Consider the following 8,726-nt stretch of genomic DNA (forward strand, 5'->3'; position numbering starts at 1 on the left):
AGTACCAAAGATCTTGCCACTATAGGTTCCAGTGCCAAAGATCCTACCAGTGCTTTAATAGTGATTATACTTGCAAATCAATAGTAGATAGGCTTGACTATTTGTAGCCGTTGTTATATTTTGCTTAGAATTTAACACTGGCAGGTTGCTAATATTCCCTTGTGGTACAATGAGATGACCTATTATTGGGTCAATTGATGCCAACAATTAAACCATCAATGTTTTGCAATTATATTGATATTTTGAGGAAAATGCAAAATTAATTAAAAATGTAAAGAAAAAAGAAAAAGAGCAACACCTTTGAATGTATCTTTTTGTTTTCCCATCTTTTTATATGAAGGGTTTATTAGAGATGAACACAAAAAATCAAAACTTGAACATTTCATTTTCAAACATTGTAATTTATACACAAAGAGGGTCGAAGATTCTGTAGTGATTCCATTGAATGTTAACTATTTTCTACCTACAATCATTGACTACTAATTACAAAAAATTTAGAGACTGTTCCTCATGTCAACTATATAATAGTCGTCGTGATTATTATGACACCTCTCCTTAATCATGATGTATTTGTTAACTCACCTGTTGGTCTACGTCTCAACTAGGCTGACAACATAATTTGGATTTTCTACAATAAATAACTTACTTCTACAAATTTCAAATTTAGTCTTTCCAAGTCTTGGTTTGGTGAATATTTCAGCCACATTTTCATTTGTATTACAATATTTTAAGTCAATTTCTTTTGATTTCAATTTTTCTCTTACAAAATGATTTTGTGTTTCTACATGCTTTGACCTTGCATGATATACAAGATTGTTTGCCAATTTGATAGTACTTTGATTATCATACCTGATTAATGTAGGTTCTTGTTGTATTTCTCCCTCTTGGCTATCAAGGGTAGTCTTTATAATTGAATTTTGCAATCATTACGCAGTTGTCGGCCTAGACTATAATAGTGAGTTGAACTGGTTGAAAGCATTAGTGTTGCATATTATAGTAGGTAGTACAAAGCTAGTTGAATTGAATTTATTCCTATGGATTGGATTGTGGAAACTTGGTTGACAATTTTCAAATTGAATCTCTTGTATTAAAGTTATATGGTATATTATATATTTGTTATCTTGTCAATGGCTAATGCTTTAACATTGCAGATTGTTTCCTAATGTACTGTTATTTGGAATCTTGTCCTTTATATTATTATGAAAGGTGGATCAGAGTGTCAATAACACTTTTCTTATTAGAAAAAGGATACAGTAACCTCAACAAACCATAGGGAAAAAAATTACCCTAGAAAACTACACTTAGGCTAAAGGAAGATTATCTATGTTGGAATCGAGTCTTTCTGAGGCTACTCGGAAGACAAATTGGTACCTGTGGAAGACCTGAGAGATTGTTAGGTAGTAGGGGCTCCTAGAACAGATTTTCAGAAGAACTCTTGAGAAATTCAAAGGTAGAATTAATATCCTTAACTAGGACAGAGTTTTATTCAAAACACTTACACAGGTAATGACTATTACAAGGTAATTTGGTATTGTTTTCTCAGGCCAAGTCCAACGACCCTTGATTAAATTCCCTGTAGCTAGATTGGAAAACTGTACTGAGGCTATTCAGACATCTCTGTCGAAATCACAATATGATTACAATGTATTGATCAGTTTAAAGTAGTCTGGGTCATTTGTAGAAATAAAGGATACTTTTACTTGTTGATATTCTAGAATCTATACTGAAACTATTGTCAAAATTCATGGTTGAATTACAATATTAAATATTGCATTTATGATCATTGATGTGAATAATCTTGTTGGTTGGAAAGGAATTATATTTCTCATACATTGTATTGTTCATTTCTTCATTTTTTTTGTTGTAAACCCTCACTAGTTAGTGAAATCTAGGGCAAAAATTACCCTAGAACACTACATAGACCAATTACTTTGGAGTAGCATGATGCATGTTACAAATTTGAGATAGGTAGCATGTCAAAACGAAACCTACAAAAGAAACAATTTAGCAAGTTGTAAAGTAATTACAGGCGGAGAGCGATGTTGCACTTGCTATGAATCCAATGAAAAATAATTCGTCCCAAGAAAAAGTCAAGGTCTGCAAAAATATCCAAATTTTAGCGCAAATAAGCAAGATGACATGTTAAAGGCAAAAGAAAACAAACTCGGTTGTGAAAACTAGATATCTTGTGTTCATTGGGGGGGGGGGGGGTGCGGGATTCTAATACTTGAGCTATAAGAATGCACAAGTTATTCTTCATCATATCCATTTCCATGTTTTGATTAGAAAACATCTAGGCTTTCATATTTTGTGCTTGACCTTTAGGGACATGTAGAAGCCCAGTCTCCCGCAAATAGAAAAAATAATGCATTCATATTAATCTGATGTTAAGGGACTTTCCACACATTCCCAGATCCAACCTTAGTAGATTTTCCCACCATGATTTTTATGGTTTCAAAGTCCACATATATTTTGTTCAAATTAGGTCATGTTTGTGTAGAAGCAAGTTTCAGGGTCGAAGACTATAGAGTAATGGGTAAAACAATATAGCTATTGGGAAATCGATAAAATGAGAGAAAGCATTGGCCAAATATACCTCATGGTTGTAGTAAGTCCTACGTGCACGAAAGGACCTACCAGAGATCAAAGCGGTCATGGCTTGACTCTCATAACCAACTGCTTGCACTCCACCAAATCCAAAACCCTCGACTTTCTGAAATTGAAATAAAAAAATTTGGAAAAAAAAATGAATCGAGAGGTTTTATTACTCACCCTTCCTTAAAATTTTTAGGATCGGGAAGCTGCGATGATCTCATGATATTCGACACGAAATAGCGTAAGATGCCTATCAATACCATAAGCATAGAAAACGGGACCAATACCCAAATTCTGATCACATTGTCCAAAACCAAATCCTTAGCGATTGTTACAAATCACTGTGATTCGCACTGAGTTGGAAAGAGTGCAAAATATTCCAAATTCAAATTTATGATAACCAAGGGCTTTCATTTTTATTTTAAGGTTGTGTCAATTTTTATTTTAAATTAAAATCTTGTTAGGGGGAATTATGTTGATGTGAAATTCCATCATTATGGAAGTGGTTCATGTCCAACTTTTATAAAGAATTTTGATAGGATGAGTTTAAATGTTTTTCAATTTGGGTTTTTTTATGCCTATTACTTTTGATTTGTTATGCAATGTGCCAAAATAATGTATCTTACCACCATGTTGAGAATATGCATGCATGTACTATATAAATGTCTCTGAAATCTCATAGTTGACCAGACTGTGTTTACCTACATTAGAAGGTGAAAAACTCAAAGTTATGATTAATATTGGTTCGATACCATCAGTACATGATTTGGACACTGCCATTTCATATGTGGTAATTATGGAAGGAAATTTCCCATAAGTACATTGTCCAAGAATGAGAAGGTCTGAATTAAGGGGAAGATGGTTAGTTGGGTTGAACTACTTGTTTATGAACTCTTGCAACTATCATCTTGAGTTCACTTTCATTTCTGGTGAGCAATTCAAGTAGGTAGAAAACAACATTAATACAATATATTAAATAAAACCTTCATAAAAATGATTATAGTGTGTGCAACAGTTTATGTTTTGCCTCAAAGAGTGCAATACTAATTTCTTTAGAACTTTTGACTATCCCACAAGAGAATACAACGTCCTTACTCACATTGCAGTAGTTATATGTTGAGCGTTTTAAAATATGTACCTAGAATAAATTCCAGTGAAGTAACCACAATTTACTTAGGAAAGGATTTGACATTGGAACATACTCTATGCATTTCCTCCCAACCATTGGAATTTTCTATTGAGCTTCCACCCTTGAGTCTATGAAGGTTGTCCCAATGACTTGTTTTCAGTGGTATCATGGATTCTAGAGTTCAATCCTACCTCTACCCTCTTTTCCGACATAAGGAACTTTCTTGGGGATTCTAGAAGTCTAACAGATCTCTGCCCTTCCAACATAGATAAATTACTGAGGGGGTTCCATAGGTCTAGCCAACCTCTACTCTTTCTGCATAGAAAATTTTCTCATGGATTCCAAAGGTCGAACCCACCTCCACCCTTCCTTCTAGCTTAAGGAAATGTTCACGGGTTCCATAGGTCTCACCTACCTCCACCCTCACTAATTTCGAGGAATCCAAAGATGCATCTCCACCATAAGGTTATTGTTACACTAACTCCACCCAATGCAGGGATTCCAGAGTATCGTGTAGTCGTAAACATTCCATCAAGGAGAACTTGTTTAGAGCAACAAAGGGCCAAAACTTACTAGTTAATGGGAGATGTCAAGGTAAGACTTTAGTTAACATAATACACTAAAGCACCCTACTCAGGCTTCTAAAAACTATAAACCATATCTGGTATCCTTTTCTCAAGTGCTTCACATCAACACAGTAGGAAGGGAGTACAGTTTGAAGGTTTCTATACTTCATTAACGGGTTAGAGACTACTCCCATAGGGTCAAGCTAAGAATTTAAAAAAGTTTTTAATATTTAAACTTGTAACTGACCTTACTGTATTAGGAGCAAGATCTCCATTCAAATATATTTGACCAATGCCACAAAATTTTGATGAGCAATCCCATAAGAGGTTAAACATTACCTTAAGCAATCCGCTCTATTGTCTAGTGGTGTGATGCCTATTCTTTCAATCTTCTGCTACCAGAACACTCCTAGTTCTTTCTTTCCTTCTTCCAAACCCTCCCTACCTCCCTTCGCTCCTCCTTTTCTTCCTTTTACCTCCTTCCCCCTTACATCTTGATTCTTCTCCTTATCTGTTTATTCAATAACTAAACAAGGCTAGTTAGGGCCTTTCCCTAACTGACAAGTAATGTAAAATGAATTGGATAAGGTCTAACGGTTTGCATTATGGGTGAGCTTCATAATTGAATGGGAATCCAAAAGTATGTTAGTTAGAAACATTCTAAGATATATATTTCGATGACTGGGAGCTTCATAGTCTATGATAAATTCATATGTGAAAGACTCTATCCCACCTACTTTTATTGCTCTTTCAGATCATATAATTAGAATAAAAATGATATTCAACTTAAGACATCAGTTTATCAATTCTAAGGCTTTATGGGTATTGGGATGTTAGCTATTGTTTTAACAATGAAACCTTCAAGATACCATGAATCTTTGGACAAATATAATAAAAAAGGGAGGGGGAAACACCTACATGGTTGGAATAGCCAACTTCATCATGATTTTCAAAACATGCAAACAATTTATAAATTCTTATCATTAATATATTAATTAACATCAACATATATAAATAGAAGTTGTCAAGGTGATCAATATTTACACCACTGTAATTTAATCATGGAATAATTTACAATGATTATGCAAGCTTAAGGTCATCAGGACATCGCTTATACTATCAATGATTGGTAAAATCAACACACCAACTACATATGTCATAACTAAGGTTACTATCTATACAAATATACAATGACTGAAGTACAATATCTATGCACTTGAGAATGACGAGGGTCATTACAAAGTATTAGAATTATCATAAGAGACTGAGGAATTCTATGGAAGAATGTGTTACATACCAAAACGTGAAGCACTTAAAAGAAGAATAGTCACTTCAAAGGGGTCTTATTCCCGCTAAACTGCCCAGTTTGGAATCTTTTGTAATTGATTCCCTCAGCATCCATCTTCATCTAGTCAACCTTCATAATCCTCCACTTCTTCCCAAGATACTTTTTATAGCCATTCACCTACTTCTCTTGCTCAATCTAAATGGAAATTCGAGAGCTTGATTCATTGTTGAGTTTATAAAGAAGGTAGTATAATTTGATGTCAATGTTACCACAAGAGCTCGAAAAGATGACGGAGTTACATTCTCTTAGTTGGATTAAGGCTACGGTAACCCAACAAGAGTCCATTTATATACAAAAAGGAAACCAAGACCACTATCCCTCTAGCTCCTTATAAGAAACTTATCATATACTTATGGGAGGACCTCCCATGCAATGTTCTTTCCCCCATTCTTAATGTAGGAGCAAATTTGTCTAGCTAACATCTCTATCATGAAGTTGTTGTGAATTTTTCCCACCTTACATGACTCTTTAGTAGGGGAAATGTACTTAGCCTCCAGAGTTTATACACCTATATTCAATACAATTGAGCCCTCCTAGGTAAACCATGTTGTTACTACCCCTCAACCTCCTTCCTAAGTTGAGAAAATTTTCCCCTCTCCCTAGGAAACCATACCCATAACCTATATATCCATTGTCTTATGATCATTTCATCTTTGACCCTCTTAATGCACCAATTTGTAACACCCTCCTCCCACATTTACCCAAGTTAACCGGTCTGCTGGGGTAAACATGTGAGGAGAGGATACTAAAATATGATTCAAATCCCCATGTATGGTTAAGGAAGTGGAACTGACAGGACATAGACAACTTGACCCTCTACACCTACAACAGAACCCACAGGAGCCATCCATCCCCTCCAGGTTACTAACCCCTAAGACAAATTGAAATTTTGTTGCATTAAAGCCTTAGTTTCTCCCTTGACATGGGCATGCATGCATCTAGGGCCCTCCAGTCGCTCTCACAACATGTGGATGCAAGTGACTGTGGTCTTTTTCAACTAGTTCTGAGCCTGCAACCCCAGATCCTGTGACACTTTTTTAGGGCCATGACTCACGCCACTACCTAAAACTCCATGAGACTTCTAGGAATGAAAATTAGCATAAAAAAATGATACAAATGAAAATACTTGAACAACGATTTGGCTGGACCCCTACTAGCCATGACAGGCATTTCGTCAAACATGTCACAAATATGCATTCTACAGGTCATAACTACATATCTGAGCATATGGGTGTCATACTTATTTGAGAACCATTAAGAAGCATTGATGCCTTATCACATTAGCTGCATTATCATATATTAGGTCATATATTTATTGTACATTCATTTACAAATCAAAACATGATGAGAGCCATACATAAAACATGCTCATAACCAACATATAAGTAACAAAAATAAAAAGGATACATCAGCCATAAATGCCTCATATGAACCAGTACATTTGCTCATAAATACCAAGGAAAGGAACTCTTATTAATGAATGAAAAAGCCAACCCAATGTGAGACTACCACATTCCACCCGTCTACAGAAGTGGATGCAAATTAGATGCAAAATGAGATGCAAAAGTTGATGTAAAAGTGGATGCAACAAGGGATGCAAAAACATATAGTACAATATTCGATGCAAACTTGGACGCAAAAGAGGATGCAATTGTGGATGAAAAAATGGAAGCAAATGTGAGTTGCAAAGATAGGCACAAGATATGGCACAAATTGTGGCACAACAAAAGTGGATGTAACAACAAACACAGAAAAAGATGAAAAAATGGATGTAAAAGTGGATGCAAAAATGGGTGCAACAAGAAAAACAAAATTGGATGCAAACATGGGTGCAACAAGAAAAAAAAATTGGATGCAATGGAAGTAGATGCAAAAGTAGATACAAAACAAGATGCAAAACCCAATGCATAAACCTGACACAAAAGCGGATGCAAAAAGAGTCGCAATATTTGATGCAAAAAGAGTCGTAATATTTTATGCAAATATTGGATGCAAAAGACTATGAGAACATGGATGCAAAATTGGAAGCAAATGTGGGTACAACATAAAGTGAAAAACATGGTACAGATTGTGGCACAACAAAAGTGGATGTAGTGATAGATGCAAATAAAGAATCAAAATTGATGCAAACAAAGATGCAAAAAGGGATGCAAACGTGGACGTAAACAAGGGTGCAATAGTGAATATGAATTTTGATGCAAAAGTGGATGCAAAGAAGTTGATGCCAAAGTAGATGAAAAATGAGACACAAAACCCGATGCAAATCTTGACGCAAAAGTGGATACAAAAAGGGATGCAAACATAGATTTAAAAAATGATGAAAACCTACACATAAATGAGTATGAAAATGTGGGTGAAAAATTAGAAGAAAAAGTGGGTGCAATGGGAGATGGCAAACTAGGCACAACAAAATTGGATGCAATAGTGGGCACAATAATAGATGCAAAAGAGGTTGTAAATATGGATGAAAAACAAGATGAAAAAGTAGATGTAACAAAAGTGGATGCAAAGGTAGATGCAAAACTAGACACAAACCTCGACGCAAAACTTGGCGCAAAGGGGATGAAAAAAATGATGCAAAAATGGATGCAAAAAAGATTTAAAAGGATGAAAAAGATTATGCAAAAGTTGATGTAAGTGTAGGCACAAAAATTGGATGCAAGAGTAGGTGAAACAAAATTAGGTGCCAAACTTGATGCAAAACATGGAACAAAACTTGGTGCAAAGGATGACACGAAACTTGGCATAAAACCTGGTGCAAAACTTATTGCAATATCTGGTGCTAAACTTGGTGTAAGACTTGGTGAAAAACTCGGTGCAAATTTTGCATCAAGGTTTTCACCATATTTGATAAATGGATGCAAATAGCACCAAAAATGATCTCTAGATGCATAAAAGGAAGCAAAAAGGGATGCTAAACACAGGTTTTTGTTGTAGTGTAGGCTATTCCCCCATCACTCTAGGGCCCAATGAAATTAAGTATGAACCAAAAATTTCATTCTAAATTGAGGATTTGACTAAGAAATAAAAAAAATTATACCTAAGGGAAGAACTCTCTAGTGGATTCCCATTGGGTAGAAACATATAA

This window comes from Pinus tabuliformis, chromosome 5_1 (assembly GCF_031772625.1).
Source record: "Pinus tabuliformis cultivar Carrire ecotype Pingquan chromosome 5_1, CPIR1, whole genome shotgun sequence".
Taxonomy (NCBI): domain Eukaryota; kingdom Viridiplantae; phylum Streptophyta; class Pinopsida; order Pinales; family Pinaceae; genus Pinus; species Pinus tabuliformis.